At 40.2% G+C, this 26,754-nt stretch overlaps 1 protein-coding gene across 12 annotated transcripts in view; it reads left to right on the top strand.

Moving 5' to 3' along the window:
* Positions 1 to 26,754, top strand: part of QTMAN (queuosine-tRNA mannosyltransferase) — a 286,265-nt gene that overhangs the window by 96,587 nt on the left and 162,924 nt on the right. The window contains exon 2 of one of the 12 annotated variants that reach the window (XM_075609458.1): positions 21,669 to 21,748. The exons of the other annotated variants lie outside the window; for them this stretch is intronic. The gene's annotated coding sequence lies outside the window, so the exon portion shown is untranslated. The remainder of the gene's footprint in view (positions 1 to 21,668; positions 21,749 to 26,754) is intronic. 12 annotated transcript variants of the gene reach the window in all.

The raw sequence follows: 26,754 nt of genomic DNA on the forward strand, positions 1-26,754 counted from the left end.
ATTGGAGGGGAGGTGTTCCCTACCTGTCTTCTGGGTTAGGGTGGAATCCGATGTCTCCCATGTGAAGCTTGAGAGTCAGATCTGGAAGAAAGTAGTATAGGTTAGTTAAGATATATATAGTGTAAATAAGATATCCGGCTGTCAGCGTTTGGCTGTCACACTCCTCCCTTCCGGCCTCTCATTTCTCTCCGAATCCAGAGAGAGCAGCGGATCTGTGACTGCTGTGCCCGGTGTGATCCCCTCCCGGAGTTTCTACAGATGACCATTCCTTCTTATTGGAATGCAATTCATACTTTTACTACCGTATTTCCTCGATTGTAAGACGCCATCGATTGTAAGACCCACCTTACAAACGGGGAAAATTATTTTTTCAATTACAGTACCATGTTTCAGGAGAGGTCCCATGTCATCGGAGGATGAAGCAGCGGCAACAGCAGGAGGGGTCCCACCTCTGCAGATGGTTGAAGATGGACAGCGGGCAAGAGTGCGGCGGGAGTGTAGCGGTGGGAGTGCGGCGGCGGCAGGACAGGTCCCAAGTCTGCTGGTGAATGAAAATAAGAAGACAGCATGCAGAGGTGGCGGGGTCAGGAGATTATAATAGGAGAGCTGAGCAGGAGCTGCGGCATAGGGGAACGGCTTGGGAGGTGCACACTGTCATCGGAAGTCAGACACCGGTCAACTTCCGGTGTTACAGTGTGCACCTCCCAAGCAATTTCCCTATGCAGCTCTGCTCCTGCTCAGCTCTCCTGCTATTATGATCTCCTGCTACTGCCCGCCCGCTGTCTTCTTATCTTGATTCACCTGCAGACTTGGGATCTGTCCTGCCGCCGCCACACTCCCGCCCGCTGTCCATCTTCAATCCTCTGCAGACATGGGACCTCTCCTGCCACCGCCCACTTTTTTCTCCGCTGAAATGGGACCTTTCCTGAAACATAAGTGAAATGAGGGGTTTAGTACTGCAGACATTTATAATTTTTTTTTTTTTTAATACATCGATTCGAAGATGCACCCCGACATGTGAAAATCGGAGAAAAGGTGCGTCTTAGAATCGAGGAAATAGGGTAATTAACTTTGCAAATACACTTTAAATGTTTTTCATTTTTGACTATTCCGGTCCAAATAATCTACAAGTTTGAAGTGTACCTACAAGTTCATATTCTGTGTGCCATAGAATATTCAGTGCACTTTCCTTTGTAGCTTTGAAGTAAATATTGCATTCTAGAATCTTTAATGCAAACGCATTTTTAGTGAAACTTCTTTGTCTTTTGCACTATTTTGTCACAGAAATTGTATTTGTGCTGTTTTTAATTAAAAATCAAAACGCAATCAGTGACAAAACACAAATAAGTTTCACTTAGAACGCGTGTGCATGGCACACACCCCTGTTTTAACTATTTGCACTTCAATATTTATACTAACTGTGAATTCCTTGTGTTTGTGTGTGAATGTGAGTGACCGTGTGTGCATGTGTGTGCATGTGAGTGACTGTGTGTGACTGTGTGTGTGTGTGTGTGTGTGTGTGACTTACTGAGTGGGTGTGAGGGTGACTGCCTGGGTCAGAGGGTGGATGACTGCCTGGGTGGGTGACTGTATTTATTGGAAAGGGAAGGGGCCCACCTGTGCAGCAGAGTTCGGTGCGGTCCAGGCGGCTGATCATGATCTTCTGAGGTCCTGCACATGCTTGTCGGGCTGGCCAGCACATGCGCACGGTGTCGTGCAAACCTTTGGCTCCAAGCTTCTCGTGTTGCGGAGGGCAGTGGGAGGTTGTCAGACCTCCCCCTTCGGATCTGCAGAGGGGCAGCGGGACGCATCCCATGGAGTGAGGCAGACGGAGCTCCAGAATGTGCGCCATGTCAGGGAGTCCCTCTGCAGCTGCTCGTGCGGCGCATACCCAACTGAATAGGACTGCATGCTTGACCTTAGCTGCCTCCTTGCCGCCGCGTGATGTCATATAGCGTCCCGTCGGCACCCGAATTTGGGGTGGTACTACCCTTAAGTACTGCCAGAAGGAGGGCACCAGGTCTATCTCATAATTGGTCATGCCCAGGCCAGATGTCACCGCCTCACGCTGTAACTCAAGTGCAGCTAGCAGGAGGGGGAAAACCCCATAACTACTACTGGCAAGGCCTGCTTGTACCAGGACTTACTGCCAGGGGGGAAGCAAACTAGTAGCTACAGATATGGCATGGCTGCATATGTGTGTATATATATATATATATATGTGTGTGTGTGTGTGTGTGTATACAGTATATATATATATATATCTATATATATATATATATAGATATATATATATATATACACACACACACACACACACACACACACACACACACACACACAAAATTAAATTCGTAAAACAATCCGCCCCCTTGGATTTACCTCTTTAATTTGTCGTACCAATAATTTGCTCAAAAAAGCAGTACAACCATGTCATACAGAAGGATAGAGTTAATATTGTAACAAATCTTTTTCTTTTCATTATAACTGCTTTTTTGTATTAGAACTGCAGATTAAGTTGGTTCTTGATAAATGGACCCATTTTCTATTAGATGTTAATGTAGGGGCATGTTCCTACAAGTCAGATAGTGCTGTAGGCTGCTGGGCCTATGGCTATATCAAACCAATGCAGCATCTCATATTTGTGACAGAATAGCTGTAAGTAGCTGTTTTAAACTAGCTATCATGCATAGTGACATCTCTACATTATGAGCCTAAGGAATATAATTATTTTAAACTCTGCATATGCAAAAACTTCTTAGTAATCAATTTTCAACAAAAAAAAAGTAATGGTATAAATTGTGTTGCAAGCATAGTTAGATACAAGAGTATCAACATATATGTAAGCAATTTGAGTGTCGTCATTAAAAATATATATATTTTTAAATGTGTAACAGTGGTAATTGTGTTCAGGTGTGTGTGTATATATATTTATTTATATATAGCGCTTTACAATAAGTTACATATTGCTCCCAAACCTGGCCCTACTATCTCCTTCCACATTACTGTTGGAAGTAATATCATTCCCTCAGTAGCACAAACACGCTGCCTAGGGGACACGACTCCTCTCACATTCTCCTCTCGCATTCAAAAGGTAGCTAAAACCTGTTGTTTTTCCTCCGCAATATTACAAAGCTACACCCTTTCCTCTGTTGTTCGACTGCTAAAATCTGACACAGTCCCTCATTCTCCCCGTCTCTATTTACTCTACCCTCCTGCTGTCCGGCCTTCATGCCTCTCACCTGTCTCCCCTACAATCTATCCTAAACGCTGCTGCCAGAACCACTCTACTCTTTCCTAAATCTGTCTCAGCGTCTCCCCTGCTGAAATCCCTCTCCTGGATTTCTATCAAATCTCGTATCACACACTCAATTCTCCTCACTTTTAAAGCTTTACACTCTTCTGCTCCTCTTTACATATCAGCCCTAATTTCTCACTATACACCATCCCGACCCTTGCGTTCTGCTCAAAGATGTCTTCTCTCTACCCCTTTTGTATCTAAAACCCTCTCCCACCTTAAACCTTTCTCCCTGACTGCCCCACACATCTGGAATGCCCTTCCCCACAATATTCGACTAGTACCCGCTCTATCCACCTTTAAGACCCACCTTAAAACACACCTGCTTAAGGAAGCATATGAGTAGCTCCGTGGCTGGTACTTTACTAGCAGATGCAATTACCAGAATGCCCTACTACTGTCTCTGTACGTTCTTCCTACTTATCAGTTAGATTGAAAGCTCTTTGGAGCAGTGACTCCTTTCCCTAAAAGTTACTTTTATGTCTGAAGCACTTCTTCCCATTGTGTTTCTTGGAGATGAGGAGGAGCGCAGGTAGGTGTAGCAAAATATGCAAAAAAGAATAACAAATATATAGTGCAGATGGTAAACACTGTGTAAGTAGATGTAATCTATAGAATCGAACTCACATAGATCGTAGAAAATATCACGTGTCAGAGATCCTTCTCTCTCTGACTGGAGCCCTTTAAATGGTAGCAGGGAAATCCCTCAAGGAACGGATATGTGTGGATAAGAAGAAAAGCCACAATAGTGCATACTATTCCAATAATGTATTAAGCATACAAATAACACGAGTATATCACACTCACATTCGCCATATATAAATCGGGTGGGGGAGATAACCGCAGCTCGTTGTATAATGATGTAGGTGTAGGCAGCTTCACAGCATACAGAATTCTCTTCCGCGTGTGTCACAGCCGTCGCGTCACTTCCGCTATCGCGTCACGGCTGAGGGCGGAAGTTCCCAATGGAAGAGATCTAAAATCGAGTTCTGCCAGTCCTTCAGAGCTTGTTCTCTCTCTTCAAACTCTACGCGTTTCGCCAGATGCTTCGTCAGCATCTGACGGAAGTGACGCGACGGCTGTGACACACGCGGAAGAGAATTCTGTATGCTGTGAAGCTGCCTACACCTACATCATTATACAACGAGCTGCGGTTATCTCCCCCACCCGATTTATATATGGCGAATGTGAGTGTGATATACTCGTGTTATTTGTATGCTTAATACATTATTGGAATAGTATGCACTATTGTGGCTTTTCTTCTTATCCACACATATCCGTTCCTTGAGGGATTTCCCTGCTACCATTTAAAGGGCTCCAGTCAGAGAGAGAAGGATCTCTGACACGTGATATTTTCTACGATCTATGTGAGTTCGATTCTATAGATTACATCTACTTACACAGTGTTTACCATCTGCACTATATATTTGTTATTCTTTTTTGCATATTTTGCTACACCTACCTGCGCTCCTCCTCATCTCCAAGAAACAATCTACCCTTCTGGGACCTGGAACTGTCCCATCAGAGGAAGTTGAGCTGCTTTTACACACATTTATTTTTTTCACTATTTCACTATTGGTGTTATATTGTGTGTTATTAGTTGTATTCCCAACAACATTATTGGTTCACCAGGGAGCGCCCAATCCACTTCCCCACCTCACCCCTTCACCTTTCCTTCACATCCCCTTGTTTTGCATTCCCATTGTGTTATCTGTATTATTTGTTATTTATAGATTGTCACGTGTATTACTGCTGTGAAGTGCTATGTACATTAATACATACATCATATTATAACACAATAGGAATAGGCTCTTCAGACAAAACAGAAAAAAATGGTGGGACGGGCACTGCAAATTACAATAGGCTGGAGGCAAAGTGCTATAGAAAAAAACTTTATTGCGGCATACAAGCCAGGTTAAAAAACATGAGGAGGATCCTCTGACGCTTTTCGTTCCTGGTGGGGTCTTTATCAAAGAGACTCTTTGATAAAGTCCCCACCAGGGACGAAACGCGTCAGAGGATGCTCCTCATGTTTTTTAACCTGGCTTGTATGCCGCAATAAAGTTTTTTTCTATAGCACTTTGCCTCCAGCCTATTGTAATTTGCAGTTCCCGTCCCACCATTTTTTTCTATCTTACCTTACCTTGGAACGAGAGGCATGCAGCGGAACAGGACCAACCCTAATCCCCAGCCGGAGAGGTGGATCGGAGTTCAATTATGAACCGTGAGTACATATGCTCACATTCAGTGAGACAACGGGAGGTTTGAAAAGCCCGCCCAGAGGGGGACCGCCAGGTGGAGCGACATACTCACCGGGAACAGGTTAGACGGCTTCTCCCTTGGACTATTGCACTTATTATTCTCTCCATGCTGGGATCTTATGTGATACTTATGGCTCAAAAGGATGTAACCCTGTTTGTGTATCATTACTGTTATGCTTACATAAAGGCAACTCTGAAGACATAGAGCACCCAATTAGGGATTTTCCTTTGTCTACATTGTTTCTTCAGACAAAACAATAGGAAAACTAGGCCATGCCCCGACATGCTTATGATCCAAGTATATGTGTGTATATCTATATCTATATCGATCGTTTAGGGAGGGTGATTTGCATGTGTGAGCGCCTGCTCGGGTGAGTGTGTGGTTACGCATGAGTAGCTGGGGTTATGGCAGTTAGTCATTAATCGCCACAGCCGCTTGGTGAGATTGAGCAGGTAAGAAGGATAGGCGTTCACTCTGCAAGAAAAACACTATTTTAAGGATCCTGCAACGAAGAAAACTAAGTCGAGATCATCGATAAAAGCAGCTGAGGAAGAAATGGCTGGTATTTTGAATCACTTCTGGGCCTCTTGGCCTCCGTCCGGGTGAGAATATGAAGATTGCTGTGAGGAAAAGCTCAATTGTGGTGCAGAGACCAAGGCAGCTTCTGTCCTCCATTAAGGAAGGTATTCCATCTAGGTGACTGTATCAGTGTCTGATGACACATCCCATGAAGAAAGGGTAAATACGAAAACTGGCTCAGAGTTACTGGCTCAGTAAAAGAGGTGGAAAGGCTAACAAAATTAACCCTTTAAGTGGTGTAGTTGACGTTGCACAGATACAGGTATTTGCTCAAATTCCTTTTAAGCCGGGGTTTGAATCTGATCTGTCAGTTGGGGGGATGCTCTGAGAATGTGATTATGAAGAGAGGGCACCATAAGGGCAAGGAATTTTAAAGTCCTTTTATGAGCATGTGGATTTTGGTACATCAAAATTCAATAAAGTAGTCTTGGGTAGAATGGCTGGTCCTTTTAATTATACTCCTATACTTTATTTCATGGTTTCTTCTCTTGGTGTTGTGCCTACAAAAGAGCAAGGATCATTTTGTTTAATTCATCATTTATCCTTTCCCTATGGGACTTTGGTAAATGCTGGTATTAATGCAGATCTTTTGAGAGTGAGGTATGCTTCTTTTGATATGGCAGCTGATTTGGTTAGGTTTTGTAGTAGAGGTACTTGAACGGCTAAAGCGGATATTGAGGCTGCATTTCAGCTTCTCCCGCTACACCCTCAATGTTTTCACTTGCTTGGTTGTGAAGTTGAAGGGTATTTTTTGTAGATCTGTCTGCCTATGGGATGTTCAATTTCCTGTTGTTAGTTTGAGTATTTGTTCATTTTTTTTTAATGAAGGGTTAAGCAGGAATCCAGATGTCTAGCATAATTAATTATTTACATGACTTTTTGTTCGTTGGTCCTGCGGGTTCATACGTTTGTGCTACGGGTTTGTTTACATTTCAAATGTTATCGGAATGTTTGGGTATTCATTTGGCTTAGGGGAAGGCAGTGGGTCCTGCTACAGTACTTATTTTAGGTATTGAATTTGGTTGAAATGGTGTTTTAGACTACCCGATGACAAGTGAAGGAAGCTTAGCATTTTTATTTAGCATCTTTTATTATATAAAAAAGCTACTCTTAAACAATTTCAGATTTTATTGGGTCACTTGAACATTGCTAGTTGGGCCATGCCCATGGGGCAAGTTTTTTTTTTTTTTTTTTGTAGGCCCTTAGTTGTGACTATGTCTGGAATTCAAAAATAAAATCTTTATTGGAGAGTGAAAGGATTTGCAGATGTGGGATAATTTGTTAGTGAATTATAATGGTAGAAATTTCTTTGAGAGAGACCAATTGTCAATGAGGTCCTTCAATTATTTATGAATGCATCTGGATCAGTAGTTTAGAGGGCTACTTTATAAAGGTGAGTGGTCAGTGGGTTTATGGCCTGCTGAGATTTTTGAATTCGGTATTATTTAGAATCTTTGTTTTTTGGAGTTTTTTCCTTTAGTATTAGCAATTGAGCTTCGGGGTTAGTGTTTAGCGAGTAAGGAAGTTGTTTTTAACTCGGATAATATGGAAGTTTGATCAGTAGTTAATACGATGTCCGCCTCACCTTTTTTATTAGATTTTTGTGAATTTTAATGCTACCTTGTTTAGAATATAATATTGGATTTAGAGCTGAACATGTTTCAGGTTGTAAGAATGTAATCACTAATGCTCTATCATTCTCTAAGATTTCCAGGATCCTGAAGGTGGTACCAGGAGTGGTGGAGCAGGGGCTTATTTGCCAAGCACCTCTGTGGATTTTGGCTCTGGAGATCTAATGGGTTAGTGCAGAAATCTTTAGCTTCTGGTATGTGGTTAGCATATTTAAGGACTTGGAATGAATGGTGTCAGTTTAGAGCAAATAAAATTAATCTTGTAGGGAAGTGCACTTACCTGGATATTTGTATTGAATCTTTTAAGGCAGGAGTTTCTAGGAGTTTATCAGGTTGTTCTTTAGAGAAAAAAGTAGGAGGTATATCTGTTAAATTAAAAGGCGATTGGGGTATTTTTTCTAAGAAATTTATTGTTCACAGATTTATTTTTGCTATTAAACAGCAGAACTTGACTAAAGATGCTAGAAGGCCTATAACGGTTTGTATTTTAACACATTTATTGAAGGTTTTAGAAGCGTTTTCAATTGCATTTTGGGGGCGCTTTACGATTCAGTTAATTAATCTCTAAATCAAAGTCGTCTGGTGGTTTGCAAGTGGAAGATGATTTATGCTTGGAAATTGAACTGTGTCTTTTAATTGGGTGTTCTAAAACTGATCAGTTGGTATTCCTGAAGAAGTCGTACCGACGAAACGCGTAGAATCTTTGGTTCAGTATCCAGCCTGTGCAAGTCCCAGATGCGAAGTCCTGGCAGCCGGAGATCCCCCTTACAGCACTTCCGCCCTTAACCCTGTGTCAACCGGATGTGACGTTGATGGGAGCAGAGAAGCAGAGGGGTAAAACACACTGTGTACCGGTGAAGTGCTCCTACCTATCAGGATTTCGTACAGTGACTGTACCTATTATACCTTATGTGAGTGCATATCCATATGTTTTATTTGTGATGATCTCCAATACATTTTAAGACGTTATTGTGCTATTTGGTGTTTCTTATTATTCCTGGGTATTCGTGCGGTGGTGGAGAGGAATTGAAAGGGGTCTACACCTGTGGATATCCAGTTTCATTGCTCTAATCAGAGAGAGGAGTGTCTCTGTAATGCCTTACTTATGAGAGGAAAATTGTGAGTGGATTACCTTTACACTTGAAAGAAAGAGTTGAGACTGTATTACACTATGTTGCCTTTATTTTTCTTTTGCATATAATCACGTGAACATTGGCGCTCCCCTGAATCTTTGAGGAATTATGTGTTTGCTATTTTGGGTAACCCAGTTTGTCCATTGTATTTGTTAAGAATATTTGGTTAAGAGACCCAGGTGTAAAGAGTCACTTTTATTGCATACAGATTCTTTTCCTCTTAACATTTTTTTTTATTTAATAGTGTTTTAAACAAAATGTTTGATCTCTTTTGGTTTTGCTGTTGGCCAGTTTGGTTCCCATTCATTTATAATTGGGGCAGCTACAGAAGCCTCTAGATGTGGTTTGGATGAAGGTTGTGTTCTCATAATTGGTAGGTGGAGTTCAAAGCGATCTAAAAGTTGTTAGTTGAAATCTTGTTTAATATTTGATTTGTTTAGGTAATAGTTGTTTAGTTTATTTTGTACCGGTGCTTCAACGGCTGAGATATAGATTTTTTGGAGATTCTTATATCCATTCGGCTAAGAGGGCTGTTGTCTGCCATTATGGTCTTCATTTTCATTTTCCTTTTAATAAAGTCAATGTTCCTTGGTATGGCTTGGGATCGGGTACTTCTGCAATTGTTAAAGCTTAAAAGATTTAAGAAACGTCCTGATATAATAATTCTGCATGTGGGAGGGAATGATATTGGTTGGGTTAAGTCACTTGATTTACTGAGTTCTATGCGGCGTGATGTTTTGTTTGTATCTGGTTTTGTTTAATGAGGTTTGTATTATTTGGTTGAAAGGGATTATTTTGGGAAGGTACAAGGGATATTAAGGCTGTTGAAAATTGTTGGAGGAAATTAAATAAAACCATGGCTTGGTTTATTAAGGATATTGGTGTTTTTTTTTTTTAACGTCATGTAGACCTTGAGGGTGACAGTTTGTTTGTATATAATGGATGGTGTACATTTATCTGAAATGGGTATTAATATCTTTAATTTAGGGTTACTAGAGGTTTTGAAGACGGCTTTGGTTTGGTGGGGGTCTGAGGCCAGTTTAAGGTATTAAATGGCCTCGCCAGTTGTGGTTGTTTCATCCCAGATTTTTCATATTCTGTAAGAAAGGGGTAATATGATGTTTGACTGGGATGGGCGGTATGCAAAAAGGGTGTTTCAGTGACTGAATTGAGCTGGTAAAACATATGGCTAAGAATTCAAACCATTGGACTCTGGGGGCTTATAGGTAGATCTGGCTTGTGAGATGTATTTTCAGTAAATTTAATACAACTCTGACCTGTTTTCCTCCACTTCTGTGTTTTGTTATTATTGGTGGGGGGTATAGGGTCATGATTCTGTTCAAGCAAGCTTTATAGACATGATGAATGAAGTGGACAACACTATAGAAAGCTTATCAGATTTTGTTTTTTTTTGTGCTTGCAATATCTAATAATAGACCACCTTGAGAATACCACAGTGGACAGCACTTAACAAACCTCGCTGGTCTTTTCTTAACTACAATTTCAAATGCAAATGTTTTCTTAAGATCTATTTACATGTTAAAGTACTTAAATACATTGTACTGAAGTTTATTTCAAAGTGACATGGATGGTAAAAGGCAAGACATAGTTTTTACATTCTCTCTTAATCCATAGTCACCATTTTGAAGTATCTGGAAAATACTTGTATCTACTTTTTACACATTGCACATATGCAGAAGGTTAATGCTGTTTGAGTAGGACATTAATGGATTTCATGAAAATGAAATAGTAGATTGTATTATTTAATTGTTAATTATATAACTCGCTAAAGGGAATATAAAGTGGCTGTCTGTGATGACTTCAAGTCTACTGTTAAGTGCAGCGCTTTATCCTCGGAAGCTAATACGACAAGTGATCTGGCAATAGTATCTTGCTTTCTTTTGTCCAACACAGGAATAGAAACCTGAGAAAGGAGTTCCATTCCGAAGTATCTCAACTTTATTCAAGGTTCTAATAGTAAACAATGGTCTTAAAGTTTGCATAACTCAAAGCTCAACCACAATGTGCCAGAATTATATGTAACCCCCCTCCTAAAGGGTTACTAGCAGTATTAGTGTAGACTAGGCACACCCTGGGTTGCTATGGAGATCCAGACATCTCGCAGGGGTATTTGAGGAGAGATGGTTCTGGAAAGTTAAGTTCCAGGAGGACATGAGGCGTGGAGCTTTGGGGAGAGTAGACCAGGCCCCCTACTTTGTTCTAGACAGGGACAGTAACCTTGTCTGTTAGGAACCCTAGGAAAGACTAAGGGAGTCAAAGATCAGTGCCAAGTATGAAACTGCATGCGCCAGAGGGGCCTCAATAATATGGAGACATGGATGCCGGCGAATCGCGGTCACTTTTTTCCCCTGCGATCCAGTTATAACACGGTTGCATCGGGTGGACCCCGAGCCCCAAGTTATAACGGGGGTCAGCTGTATATAAATATTTGTGTGTGAGTCTGACAAACACAATAGAGGCGAGTGGGTGAGGGTGATGGAGTAAAGTGTATGTGTATATGTACTGGCCTCCTTATGAATATCAAGTGTTAAATCAGCAACGATTGAAATAAATGGAATAGAACTAGAAGTTGAAGACGGTCTACCTTTGTCGGCAAATAACAATGTATTGGAACCTTTTGAATGAAATCAATGGGAGAATGAAGATGGGATGGAGTGCATTTATAAGAAACAAGACAATATTTCAAGGGAACCGTCTGCTGTTCATCAACAAAAATGTTTCTGACGAGTGTATTCTACCGGTTCTCACTTAGGGTCCTAGTTTCACATCCATATATGTGAAGATAATTCAGACAATGCAAAGATTTATGGAGAGATGTTTGATAAGTATTACCCGAAGAGATAGGAAAAAGAATGAATGAGTTTGAAACCAAACAAGTCTGTGACATCACAAGGGTGAATAAATTATAATGGAAGTAAACCGGTCATACCGCAAGAAGATATTACCATCGTTAGACAAAGAGGGTACTCGACTGGATTCCAAGAGAGATTAAAAGACCAAGACAATGACCAAAAGTAAGATGTGAGGATGGAATCCGAAAAATTTGTTGGAGCAACGTGGAGTTGCAACCGCAATACCTGGAAGATAATTAGGGAGGCCTTCATCCAGCAGCGGATCGACAAGAGATGAAGGTGCTACACACACGCGCACACACACACACACACACACACACTAGAAGTGTCGGCACTCCAAAGGGTTTGAATGAAGGGGAATTTTATTGAACCTTATCGACGTGTCCTATCTGGGTGCTTTGTCAAGCTTACCAGTAATACAAACAAACACCATTAAATACCCTGTGCACCATGTATGCAGAATTAAAAAACTGGTGGCTGAACGGTTGCTAAGCGACCTAAGTAAACAAGACACATAGATCAAAACGATATGTAGACAGAGCAGTTAGAAGAAACAACATTGTAGATATAATCAAAGTGTCAAATTAACACAGACTTGAAGTGTCAAAGTAATATTGGAGTCATTGTAACGGTCTAACCCATGTTTACAGTGTAAACTAAGAGCGGGTATCTTCTCTAGTTACAGGTCTCCGTTTGCCAATATGTGATCAGCGTTCCTGAGCACCATAAAGTGACTTGATCAACTCAATCTGTACACAAATACAAATGTGTACATATTGCAGTCCTATATAATTATTGTTATACATAGTACTGCTCAAAGTACTGTGGGCCACTGGAGGTGGAGCTTAGAGGTGACCATGTGCCGAAGTGTTGCAGCAAAACATGTCTGTGTATATGCGCACACAAGTGGTCTTGGTTGCTGAGTATTACTGCATTGCCTCAGGATTGTACTCCAGCGTTTATTTGTAATGGGGTGCCGAGTATCACTTCATTTTCTCAAAATTAGCTCCTACTATCCATCAAGAAAGGGACCCCTTTCTTTATATAAACTTCCCACTTTCTTTATATAAACGTGAAATGTAAATCCACGGGGGTTTAAAGTATTGGAGTAATAAGATTGTGATCTTTCGCAGCTTGTAATTCACTCCTCAACATTGGATCCAATTAATTGATTTCAGGTACATGAAATATAGTGCTTTAATCTCTGAAGAATCCATGGGTCAGACGCTCTAACGTGGAAGAGATAATTCTGCAAGTACTGCAAGTTAACTAGAAGCAGTTGTACAGTAGGATAAGTATTGGTGCCACAGTGTCCAAATTGTACATCTATCTAGCCTCACAGCATATTAGTTCATTTGATCGGTTTCCTCCCCTCTAATGGGGCACATAATCGATGACAATGTATCTCAATGCTTGCATTTTCTAAAATGGTCTGTGACCGGCTGGTCAGTAGCCCCATTGCTGAATCCTGCCCATATTCCAGACCAATCGTTAGCCATTATTTTCCTCATGACCACAGAGGCACAGAATGTAGATCACATGTCATGTACACCACAAACTCATAGGAACATGTGGAATTTGACAGGGATTGATTTACCACTGTGAGGGTGTCTGAAACGTGTCACTAATCTTATATTGGCATGTTCTACAAGATGTATATCTATAGCAACCTAGTTTAGGTACTAAAAAATTTGTAGGTTTTGTGGTGTATACAAGATAGTCACAAAGAGGTTTCTGTTGGAGTATTTCAGGCAAGGAAGTTTATGATGTGATGAGGCCAGTTGTTAGTGACAGTTTTGTTTATTAATTATAGGTGACTGAATGAACGTGGTAGACCTTAATCTCCTCGATAGCTACCACAGGTGGGCTGATAATCACCTGAACTCTGAGTATTGAAGAAAACAGGAGCTGTGATATAAGTGGGGGAGGATTGCAACTTGGAATGTATTGCGGTCTATTAGTTTTTGTAGTCCTTTGTCAGTGATATAGTAACATCTATACATTTGATGGATCTGTTGTCAAAGGTGGTAGAGTTTGGTAGGACAGTCGGTTATTAAGTTCAGTAATGTATGGGAGGAAATCGTTTGCCTAGCCATTCTAGATGAAGAGAATGTCATCAATATATCTGTATAGAATAGTATTTTGGATGAGATATTGGGATTCTGTAAAGAAATAGTTGGATTAAAAAAATATGCATGACTGTATTTGCGCACGCAGAAGCCACATTAAGTTGCAAAAACATTTTTTTTTAAATTCTACATACAGGGTATTTTAGGGTGTTTGTATCTCTGGTTATCTTGACAAAGGTCTCAGATGGGATGGAAACATTTATTTCAATAGAATTTACTTTCATTTAAGTCCTTTGGCGTGCTGGCATTTCCATTCTAAATACCCATACTATGACTTGGCACCTAGGCAATCTACTTTGTCCCTGTGAGAGGTCACCATATTTTGCACTACTTATATTTATTAGCCATGTTTGACTAATAGGCCTCAAGCCGTTGTTAAAAGGGGGTGGAGGGTGTAGGTGTGTTGGGGAGGATGGTGGGGTAGGAGGGGTTAACCCTTTGTATGCCATATTGGTTTATTAAGAATTTCATGGCAAAGCCTTGCTAGTTTCTGTGGCATGCAATGGGTAGAGGCAAGATATTGGTCAGTTTCTGTCCAGAGGTGATGCAAATTGGGCAAAAACTGAATGAAATTGAGGTTTGAAACCGCACAATTGTTATGCATCAAGACTTATTAATGACAGTGACAGATTAACGCATCAAAATGCATACTGTTTTCACCTGATTTTGCTTTGAGAATATTCAAGTTTAATGAATAGGCCTCAGAATGTGCTAACTAGCTGTATTTTCCCAATCAGTCAATTGTGAGTCATTGAAATTCCAGAGTATGTTCTTAATGAGTTCCATTCGATGATGTTATGGGAACACATTTAGTATTACTCATACTGGGTTTGGTACTCATTTAATTTCTCTGTACACATGCATATCTTACAGTTGTATAGTAGAACAGAAGTAATGATTTTTTTTGAGCTATCATAGGACATACCTTGAATAACGATTAAATTAATGAACCTGCTAATAGAATACCTTTTTGAGCATCAATCCATCAATTCTAGAGACATGCAATTAAGCCCAATTAAATGAATAACTTCTAAAATAATACACAAGGAAAATTCAACTTCATTGTTTGTCATGCTTTGTCATGCTTTAGCACATATTCACTTCATTATTTATATAAGGTAGCCAAATATACTGTACATACACACACCCTCACACACATACGCACAATGTGTATATGTACACACACATATAGCTGCACACTATATCTAGAGAGGAACTGAAAGGCTGACGCCAAACTTTGAAATATATCGCAAAGATATGTAGACTTAAAAAATGTAACGCTCATTGTTTTGAAGAAGCACATGTTAGGTCTGAAAAATATAATCGGACATGAGAGAGTTTATTATTGGATGCAGGAATTGAGAGCCAAACTACACTGAATTTACTGTAATAAATTCTGTAATATTAAAGAAACAAACAAAAACATGCCATTAAAAGGGGAATAATTAAAGTCAGTGTAAAACTGAATACAGATATTTGAAATATAATTTCTCTGTCTCGCACAGAGGTGAGATGTTATATGGACTGTATTAAGAAAAATCACGAGATATTGATAGAACAAATCCAAAAAAGCAACGGTAGCACTGCAAGTTAAATAATGAATTCCTGCCGTGAACTATTTTTATCATGTCTGCAGTTTGACGTGGCATGCTATTACAGAGTTTGGGAGCCAGGTATTACTCAGATTAAATTCAAATAAGTGTAGAATGAAACCAATAACTATTGTTTCAGTATGCTTCATTTTGAATGCATACACTAAGCTTAAAAGTATTGCTTTTATCCCCAAAGCATGTTGTTGATTTTTATGCTTATTTTGACATAACTTAAAATGCAGTAGCAAATACCTTTATCAAAATAAACTCAAGGAACAAAGCAAATCTGCTTTTTTTTGTTATAAATTATATACCCTCAACCTAAAGGAACATTGACAGAATGGTAAATTAACCCTTACAATTAAATTGGAAATGTATTAACCTGTACTGAACTGCTAGCGAAAAATAAAAGGTTATTATAGTTTTGCTTTATGCTAAAATATATACATGTCAGCTGTTCATGGCTCTGATATCAATCCATCAGAATGTCAGTTAAATGTTTGCATTACAAAACCTTCATCATAAATAGCAGGTAATGTTGGAAGTGGATATGTTGGTGTGTAATTCTGTAGAACAGAATGCACGTATGTTGTCAGGCTTCTATGGAAAGGATACCATTCTGCTTTTCAGATCACACACACACAGACTGTATAAGCTTAGCTTCTTTACACGCACAAGTAGGGTCCTATTTAGTTGAGGTCACATTTCACAGTTTGCATTGTGGCCTACTTTGAAGCAAGACCTTTACATTGATGAAAGCTGCTGCACTCCACACCTAGTTTGTAAAGTTCTTCAGGATCACAGGGGATGGAAAGAGTCGAGTTTGTAACTGAAAGTCAATAATGCTTCCAACCAGTCTGTAATTCTTTTTTCCCCTGCTTTGCTTGGTGGCACTTGGCATGCAACAAATGTTTTTCTTGACCCATTTGATCAGCTTAGCAGTTTTTCTGAAGCTTGCCTCTGTCTGTGTCACTCGTGTATCCCAGTTGCACTGACTGGTATTTTGCTTTCTGCAAAAGCAATCTGGCATTATGGGAATGGCAGGTAGTTGCCTACTAGGGATGTGTGAATATCTCCTATTTTGGTTTGTGGAATTTTCACCAGATTTACTTCTTGTATTTTGCAAAATGAGAATGTCCTTTTTGAGATACTGTACGTAGTAACAAAGGAGGGAGAGGGAGTGGCTGGTATGATGTTGATGTTGCAAGCTTTCGAACCTCTCAGGTTCAGGATAACCCGATGAAGGACCCTTGAGAGGTTCAAAAGCTTGTAACGTATCAACTATTTGTTGGTCCAATATAAGGTATTCCCTATCCCCTCTCCCTCTTTTGTTACTACATGTCTCAAAAAGTAAATTCTCATTTCGCTACATGAAAGAAAGGACCAATACAGCTACACACCCTTCCTTCCCTTTTTGGGAGATACTCCAGGACAAAATTTGCAAATGTTGACAATTTCCCTAAACTTTTGTTACATTTCTGAGCATTTCAGCGCCTACTGTAGGTTCCTCAGTGGCGAATTTAGCTTTTTGCTGCCTGTAGGCTTTGGCCCTCGAGGGGGGGGGGCGGATCTCCTCCTCAGCCTACGACATCACGGTTTCACATGACACTACGTTGTCATGGCAACAGACGTCACGGTGTCATGGGACGCAATGTAGCGCCATGTGACATCGCCATGATGACAGGACACTGCAGGAGGTGTCGTGCTATGGAAAAGGTGAGCGAGACACAAACAAATTGCCGCTCCCCAAAAAATTGCCACTTTTGGCTATAGCCGTCTAAGCCCTACGGGAAATCCGCCCCTGTACGTACTGCTTTTTGTAGCACAGAGCACATGACCAAAGTCTCTGGACATTTCTCAGCTATTTGTTCTCCTGTACTTGGCTCTGGTAGTCTTGGACCTTTTGCTTTTTACTTCTTCTGCGCATCCCCATAGCTAGAGCATTTTTCAGTGCTCGAACTCCCTCCTGTAGTTACATTCATAGTTAGAATAATATTTTATTCTGGTGCTGACATACAGTAAATAAAGCAAGAATTGGAATTGAGAAAGAAAGGGAAGATTCTAGTTTGCTTCTTTTTTCTTTTCAATCTTTTCTTCCAGAAACCATCAGATGTGGATGTAATCCCAGTGTTAGCATAATTATACAATAATTTACTCAGCACGTACCTGTGGCCTTGGATGTCCTTAGTAAAGTATCTTTAAGACTGCTGTAGGGCACAAGTGATGGACGCTGATTAGCTGGTAGGGTGTAATCAGCTGAGCTGGCATGAAGTACTAAACTAAATAGCTAATGACTGGCAATGACTAGATAATACTATGTAAAGATTTTTGATGTTTCGTTCAAGTGAGACAGACAAGGGGAAAAAAATAATGCTCATGTCTACATGATCAGTATGAAAAAAAACTGAAATGAAAAGGTAGAAATATGTCTTAACCTTTACACTGCATGCAGTATACGATTACTGCAGTAAACCTGTTACTTGTGTAGGGGCCTTAAGCAGTCTCTGCTTGCTCCCTGGAGTCTTGGTGTTAAACTAAACCTACACTTTTATTTAGCCAATTTGTTTTAAATTGAACATTTTAAATCCGGGATATGTCAATCAACAGTAAGTGATGCAGAGATGAAGAAATTAGCCTCTAAATGAATATACAGTTATCCACTCTGTAGGACACTATATATACTACTGTATATACTGTATAGGGTTTATTATTGAAGCTCTGGTAGCTGTACCATGCTCTGTATGCATATTACAATTGAATGCATTATGGCAGGGATTCTTAACTCTAGTACTCAAGACCCTCCAACAGGTCAGATTTTAAAAATATCTGTGGTTCAATCCTTGGCTCAGTCGATGACTGAGATTAAGCCACCTGTGTTGAAGCAGGGACTGATTGAGCAACATGTGCTGAAGCAGGGGTATCCTGAAATCCTGACCTGTTGAGGGGGTCTTAAGGATGAGTTGACAACCCCTGCATTATTGCTTTTAGTATACCCCTATGTATCAAGCTCCAAAATAAGATATTTTGTCTTGAAATCTGTAAATTATGTGTGTCATTTTAGACATATGTCAGTGTTTCACAGTAATTATTTTCTGATTTTGCTCTGCTTTTATCAGCATCAGGTGTGGATTAACATGGAGCACAAAGGTAGGAGTTAATAGTGGCATATTGTACTCTGTACTAAACCCTGAATTTCTTGCTTTTGTTATTCTCAATTTTCAGTGAGGCAATTACACCACCAAATGTGAATAGCTCCCTGTTTCTTCTCAGGAGTAATTGTAAAGTCTCAGACCAATTAATGTATTTTACAGGAGCAATCCAAGCCATGTTTTTCTTTTTTTGGGGCGATTATTGTTAATTTTTTTACCATAGATTTGAAGCAGCGGTCCTCCGGAGCTGAACCCCATTAATGTCAGCTCCAGGGACCTCTTGCTTCCAGAGATAATTGTCTCCAAAGGGGGTGCCGGTCTTTCTGTGCTTTTCAAGTATCTCTAGAAGCTGGGGGACTCTGAAATGATTGGGTTCAGCTTCGGAGACCCCCTGCATCAATGCTATGGTAAAAAAAAAAGAAGAAAATTGGCCCCAAAAATGTCAGGCTTGGATTGCTGCTTTAATGTTTGCATTGCAGCGCTATACAGGGGGAGAGATTTAGTTAGGGGAGCTTAGTCTCACCTCTTCCCCATTGACTCTGGCCGGGATCAATCCTCCTCTTAAGATTTATTTCATTTATTAGTGGACATAATGTGACAAAGGCCCTTACTTCATCAAAGGTCACTTTAGTATTTCCTGTTAAGTAAAGCAGCAGCCTAAGTCCTGAAAATATAGACCAGGCATTTGTGTAGTCAATCTACTTTATTCTCATCCTGAACATACAATTGGAGAATATCTGTATTAATCCCCCTAGTGGGTTAACTATAGTCCAAATAAGGGAAGTAATTAGTTAATGTATAAGGAAGGCCCCAACTAGATGTAGCTTATTTCAGGTGGCTAGTTTATGTTGCCAAAGTAGTTCCTGTCAGGTGACTGGCCCCAGAACGTACTGGAACGGTCATCTGACGTGTGGATCCTGATAGGTTAAGGATGTCTGTATCTTGCCCAAGTACAGGGGCAGGATAGTGACATCACAAAGGGGTATAAATGGAGCTACAGCCGCTTCCAGACCCCAGCCTCCAGGAGTCTTACTGTCCTAAGTGTATGTGTTAATAGTATGTCTTTAATGTATAACTTTGAATAAAGAATGTCAGTCACCTTTTGTTGTTTTGTATTTGGGGAAGTGTGTCCCTTGTCTAGACAGGGCCACTTCCATATTGAAAGATGCCAGAGAATGCTATCTTTCCTTCAAGGAGGACGTGCATCACAGTTAAAGATAAAGGATTCCTAAATCAGGGTTCAAGGGAAATGTCACAGCTAGAGTTGCTCTAATGTCAATCCTATGAAGATGCACACCAGGTTACTACAGCATGCCCCGCTAGGGAAGTATAAGGATGACCAGTAGATGGGAACCTTGATTCAAGTACTCCCCTACACAGAGTCTGGGAAGGTACTTGGGAGGGACTCCAGTTCACGGGAGCCAGAGATGTCAAGTTCCCCTTAACCGTGAGCAAGGGAAGGTGATGGTCGTGTGTACCTGTCTGGGAAGCTATCTAGCACCCAGGGAAGAAGGATGTACGAAATGTGTCTTATCTCCATAAAAGCAATATGTCTGTCATATAAAGTCCCTGACGCCATTTTTATGTCAGCTTGCAGTACCGGCCAGCCCGGACACCAGCACCCTGAGAAAGCGTTATGAGCATCTAAACCCCAACCCCTGCACAAACCTATTCCCCCTCTCAGTTAGTTGTGACCCCCCTTAGTGGGAGACGGGCAAGGAGGGGTTACAAATCTATTCCTGGAGAAATGTCATGCAATGATTGCGGCTCTCATTAACATTATCAGACAGTATAAATTATCATCAGTCACTAGAAATGCTGAAGTGTTCTCCTCTCAGTTGGTAACAGTTTGGTATGGAGGATTTTTGCCGTTGTGTAGTTCAGAAAATGCCGCTCCCATGTGAGATATAAAGCTGTGTTAAAAAAAAAAATATCACAATAGCGTAATGGTTTTAGATCAATATTTCTGCAATAAAAAAAGGGAAAGAATCAGATTAATTTGTAATATTGAAGATAATTAGGATGAAACGGTGCTAGTTTTAAAATGGAATTAATGGTAAGAATGCGCTTAAAGTGTCTTAGACCTGTTATAGTAGATATTGTAAGTTTACTCTAGTGAGACCTGGCAGTTTTTGATGCACCAAAGGAGAAACACGATGCTATCAAACACAGATAAATATGATCATAATGTAAGTATGTTACGTTTCCTCCCGTACATTTTTCTATTGCTCCCAATAACCACAACCACTGATGATTTCCAGGTTCATATGGAGTAAAATTGAAGAACGTTTTGATGTCAAAATTATCCAGACTAAAATAGGCACTCCATAGTCCCAACAAAAAAAGGACGACGTTGATCCTTCTTGATGCTTTAATATTTGATAGGATTTATGGTTTAACATGGTGGTAGACTCGAAATGTCTTTAAAATCTCAAATCCATATTTTAGTATGAATGTGTTGCTTGGTCTCGACTGCTGCTTTGTAAACGTTGTCACTAAAAATAACAAATACAGTTGTGTTTAATGAGCTGTCAATCTAGGGGACTTTGTTAGTCTTCAAGTGTGGACCTAGCATTCGTAATTACTGATATCCATTTCAGAGATTCTGCAGATAAATCCTTTCTTTGCAGGATTTCCTGGAGACTCTTTGTATTAATGTTATCATTATTTTCAGCCTAACCTATAATAAAGACTCATCTGGTTTGAGTCAGATCATTGCATTGCTTGGCGGTGGTTCCTTTCATACGTACTGCTTAGAACTCATTGAAGCTCAAACGATAGAGGAAATGCAAATCATCCTCACACTGATGATGTACAGTGGCGTGATTGTGTAGCAGTACGTATGGCTCGTGGGCTGACCACATGAAAGGAGTCATTTAGAGACCAGATGAGTTGAAGCTGGGTTAAGTTAGAAAGTATGTGTGAGCTTCAAAGCTTGTAGACTACCATTCCTATTTAAAATAGAAAGTTTTCCCTTTTTTCTTTATTAACAACACTCTTTTTTTGCTTTGTGATATCACAGACTTGTTTGAATCTGGAAAAGTTCCTTACCACTGCAGATCTATATGAAAGTGAAATTACTTGTCTGGCCATACTTCAAAGGTATATTCCAATATTAAAACTTCACTTTTGTATACCGGTTGGGGAAGTCAATGCTCAATCACGTTGCAACTGTTCTACAAATCCTTCCATCTCTGTTTATTTTGTTGATAAAATAGCAATGTTTAAATTGCATTCCAACTCGGCTGGTACTTTGATCCAAATCGCCTTTCCTTCTCATCATTATCTGATATGTCATTGTGAAGATATCTATCAATCAAGACAAAAACACAATACTTTTTTAAATGATAAATGTCTTTCTAAACAAAGGTTTACAAATGGTACTACTGCACCTTTGGAATTGTTGTTTCGGTATTTTCTTTTGGGTAAGAGACTCCTAACCCAGTGGATTCCAACCTTTTTTTTGTTAAGGAACACTATAATTATAGGTAGATAAGTCAATCCGTGCTCATGCTTCCTAGAAGGGATCTTGAAGTAGATCAACTCTCCCCTCTTGCTGCTACTGTGATGTGGAGGCACCCCTCCTCCACTGGTAACTTCAGTAGGAAGACTCCAACGTCAGAAGATAGTGAAAAAAGAACACAGAAGCGCACCAAGGGTTAAGGATACTCTATTATACAATGGATATAATAAAATGTAAAAACTTACACATAATGTTAAAAATGTCCAGTAGCGGCCAGTACAAGCATGGTGGATCCAGGAGGATAGGCGCAGGAGGTATTGCCGGATCTTCACAGTTCAGTCCCGCGCGCTGGGGCTGGCTTGCTCGGCAAGGCTCAGATCTTAGTTACGGGTTGCGGGTATCGTTGCGGAGTATATACAGTACTTGTTGGTGCCCAGACGCTTGGTTTTACAAGTCCCAGCTTTATACGAACTTTAGAGCTGGTTTTACCTGCTTGAGTGGGACGTAAAGTACACAGGCGATCGGAGGGCAGCTCCATACGGGTCCTGCGATACCCGCAACCCTTAACTAAGATCTGAGCCTTGCCGAGCAAGCCAGCCCCAGCGCGCGGGACTGAACTGTGAAGATCCGGCAATACCTCCTGCGCCTATCCTCCTGGATCCACCATGCTTGTACTAGCCGCTACTGGACATTTTTAACATTATGTGTAAGTTTTTACATTTTATTATATCCATTGTATAATAGAGTATCCTTAACCCTTGGTGCGCTTCTGTGTTCTTTTTTCACTATCTTCTGACGGAGTCTTCCTACTGAAGTTACCAGTGGAGGAGGGGTGCCTCCACATCACAGTAGCAGCAAGAGGGGAGAGTTGATCTACTTCAAGATCCCTTCTAGGAAGCATGAGCGCGGATTGACTTATCTACCTATGGTAACTGTGTTGCTTTTTCAAGGAACACTTTTTCATATTTTTCTCCCCACACCAATCTCGCTGCACAACGAAAGACTTCCAATATTGATTGTATTTTATCCAGTAGCTTTGTTTTAATCAATTGCCATATACTGTGTGTTTTAATTGTTCCCCATGTTTCAGTTCCCTCCTCCCTGCCCTGGGGCTCCTCCCATACCTCTCATCTCCCCCCTGTCCCTCCCTCCTTCCTCCCCACCCCGATCTGTGCCCCCCCCCCTTCACCTGCCCTTATTAGACGCATTATGGATGTACCACATACCAGCCAATTTTTACAATGCATCAACAATAGATATAGGAAAACAGAGATACTCAACAAATTATTCTCTGACCAACCTCTTATTGAGGAAAATGTGCCCAAATTACCTGACCAAATGGACAGCCTCCATAAACTAATAGAGAAGGAGACTCGGTCCTGGTTGGATATGATCACACTAGAGGAATATGCTAGATGTGGTCGTATCCCCAGAGGCTTGAGATTCCGGAAAAAAACCACCTATGGTACTGATAATGCAGATTTTATCAAGGAATGGGAAAGACTTCTTCACCATTGTTCATTTGAGTTAATTAGATTGTTGATCTTAGAGAGAAAGAAGGAATTGACAGATCTTGACTCTAAGATTACACAAATTAAAAATGAGATTCTATCTATGTCCTGCTTGGACAAACTCCCGCAATTAACAGAGGACATGTGTTCCAAATTAAAGAAATTTGAAAATCAACTATTGGCTACCAAGAATTGGAAATTCTTGAGGGACAAACTTGATTATTCTCTTAAACCAACAGAGAACGTGGGACAACTCAAGAGACAAAAAGTCCAACGAGGGAGTAGATGCTTCAAATAATCCCAAAACTCCAGTCCCCATCTCTATACCTGAACATATAAATACTAATTCTCATAAAAACAAAAAACACCATAGATATCTGTCTAGAACACCTAGAGATCCCAATTATCACCATACCAATTCACACTTTTTTCCTCCAAATGATCAAACATATAGGTATATACCGCAAGATCATAGGGAGAATACTTCTTATAGACCACCATGGGGTCACCATACTGGACCACCCCCCCATTGGAAATACCAAAAATCAAGGAATAACAAAAACTTTCAGAAATACCACTACTCGCGGGAACGCAACCCTAGAGAACCATATAGGGATCCAAGGGGAAATACTACCCAACAAGAAAATAAAAATAAGAATCAAAACCAAAATAATACCAGAGACCAAAAAGACACACAAATCCCATTGCAAAATAGATATGAGGTATTAAACACTTTGCCTGAAACACATAATGAGGATTTTTTAAACAGATTGAGCCAAGTGAGACAATCGATACCAACTTGGGATCCAAACCACCCACCAGAGACCAAAAAGAAAGTATCCAGAAAAAGAGAGAGTTCCGAAGAGGAACAATTGGGAGAGGAGGAATCACCACATCCCTCCAAAAAACCTACCCATATAATGATACATTAATTAACAATGGTATTTTTAATTTATCCTCTATTACCATTGATAATACTCTTATGATGCTGTTGAGTAAGGGGTTCTCCTTTGCTCCCACTTGTAAAGCCCAAAACTTTGAACTGTATGTGGACCTCCAAAAATTTATAAGAAAATTGACATTGGGCAGACACTTTTCAACTGTACCAAGTACATCAAAAGCAGCACCCCTCAATGTGTGTTCCAATATTGAGGAATTTACCATTGAGGAACAAGCTACTTTAGTTGACCTTACTAATTTAGCTGATAAAGGCTTTACTGATGCCCATATTGAGCTCTCAGTTAACCACACCAACTATAAGCCTCAATCAGTATTCTACCCATACCATTCTCGGGGTCACTACATTGAGATTTTTAATAAACTGGTAGAGAAGGACTTTGGGACACTATGTCTATCACAGGAAGGGAATTACATATATACAAATAACTTAACTGCTCAAGAAAAACAAGCATTACACCAATTAAATTCTAATCAAGAAGTTATCTTACGGGAGGCAGATAAGGGTGGAGCTATTGTCCTTTAGAATAGGACTGATTACTGCAAAGAAGCAACCAGATTGCTATCTGACAGTAAATCATATCGTAAAATACCTAAGGATCCAACCACACAATATCAGGTAGATTTAAAATTGTTGTTGGATGGGGCACGAAATTTGGGTGTATTAACCAAGGGTGAATATGATTATCTCCTTTGCTCTGCTCCCACCATCCCCATTCTATACCACCTACCAAAGATTCACAAGTCACTTATAGATCCACCAGGGCGCCCTATTATTTCTGGTATCAACTCTCTCACAGCCAACCTTTCCCAATATGTGGACACCTTTTTACAACAACTGGTGCCCACACTTCCTTCACATCTATTAGACACAACTTCGGTACTCACCTTACTCACTGATTTTCCTTGGGTTAACACATACCTACTAGCCACCCTGGATGTTCAGGCACTTTACACCTCCATACCACACCAGGGTGGACTGGAGGCTATAGATTTTTATCTAGCACTCCATGATACACTCCCTCTTACACAATGTCACTTTATCCACGATTCTATTGAATTTATATTAACACATAACTATTTCCTATTCCAGCACGATTTTTATTTGCAACACTGTGGTACGGCAATGGGGACACGCTTTGCACCATCCTTTGCCAACCTCTATATGGGATGGTGGGAGTCATTGCATATTTGGAGTTCCGATGCATCTCCTCCACAACTAAAATTGTGGAGAAGATACATCGATGATATTCTGGTCATCTGGGACGGTGACAAGGTGTCATTTGACAGTTTTGTTGATAAAATCAACGTTAACAACTTTAACCTCACCTTTACCAGTGATATCCAAAAAGACCAGATAACCTTCTTAGATCTGATTATCTATACTCAGGGGGATTCACTCTTAACAAAAACCTTTTTCAAAGAAACAAATATCAACTCTTATCTACATCCTGAGAGCGGACATGAGAAGAAATGTATCTCCAATATTCCTTACAGCCAGTTTCTTGGTATTAGAAGAAACTGTGCAAATATTGATACATTTAAGGAACAGTCTAAGGTTCTCATTGAACGCTTTAGACAAAAAGGCTATCAAGAGGAGCTTATCTCTGAATCCTACCGTAAAGCTTTGAACAAAAATAGAGAATCTCTACTAATAAAGAATAAGAAGAAAAAACAAGAGATCAAGAAAAAGAAACAAACTATCTCTACTGGTCAATTAGCTATTACTGTAAATACCACAGAGTCCAACACTGTGGAATACACTAAGGCTAAACAAGATACACCTTTTTTTTGTTACCAAATTTAATCAATCACACAAATCCATAAAAGGGATCCTGTCCAAACATTGGCATATCCTACTTATGGATCCCATTTTAAAAGAATCTCTTGCCAAAAAAACACCCATTGTTTTTAAAAGGGCACAAACCCTCAAAACCATTCGTGCTCCTAGTTTATTAAAGGGCACTGATAAATCTAGGAAAAAAGATCTGAGGGACACATTGGGAGTGGTTGGTAATTACAGATGCACCAAATGCAAGATTTGCCCCAAAATGTTAACCAACAAATCTTTTAAATCCTTTGTCACAGGGCTTGAATATAAAATTTCCAACTACATTGATTGCCTGTCCACGTATGTAGTGCACATTCTGCAATGCAGCTGTGGACTGCAATACGTG

The sequence above is a fragment of the Ascaphus truei genome, chromosome 7, assembly GCF_040206685.1.
Source record: "Ascaphus truei isolate aAscTru1 chromosome 7, aAscTru1.hap1, whole genome shotgun sequence".
NCBI lineage: Eukaryota > Metazoa > Chordata > Amphibia > Anura > Ascaphidae > Ascaphus > Ascaphus truei.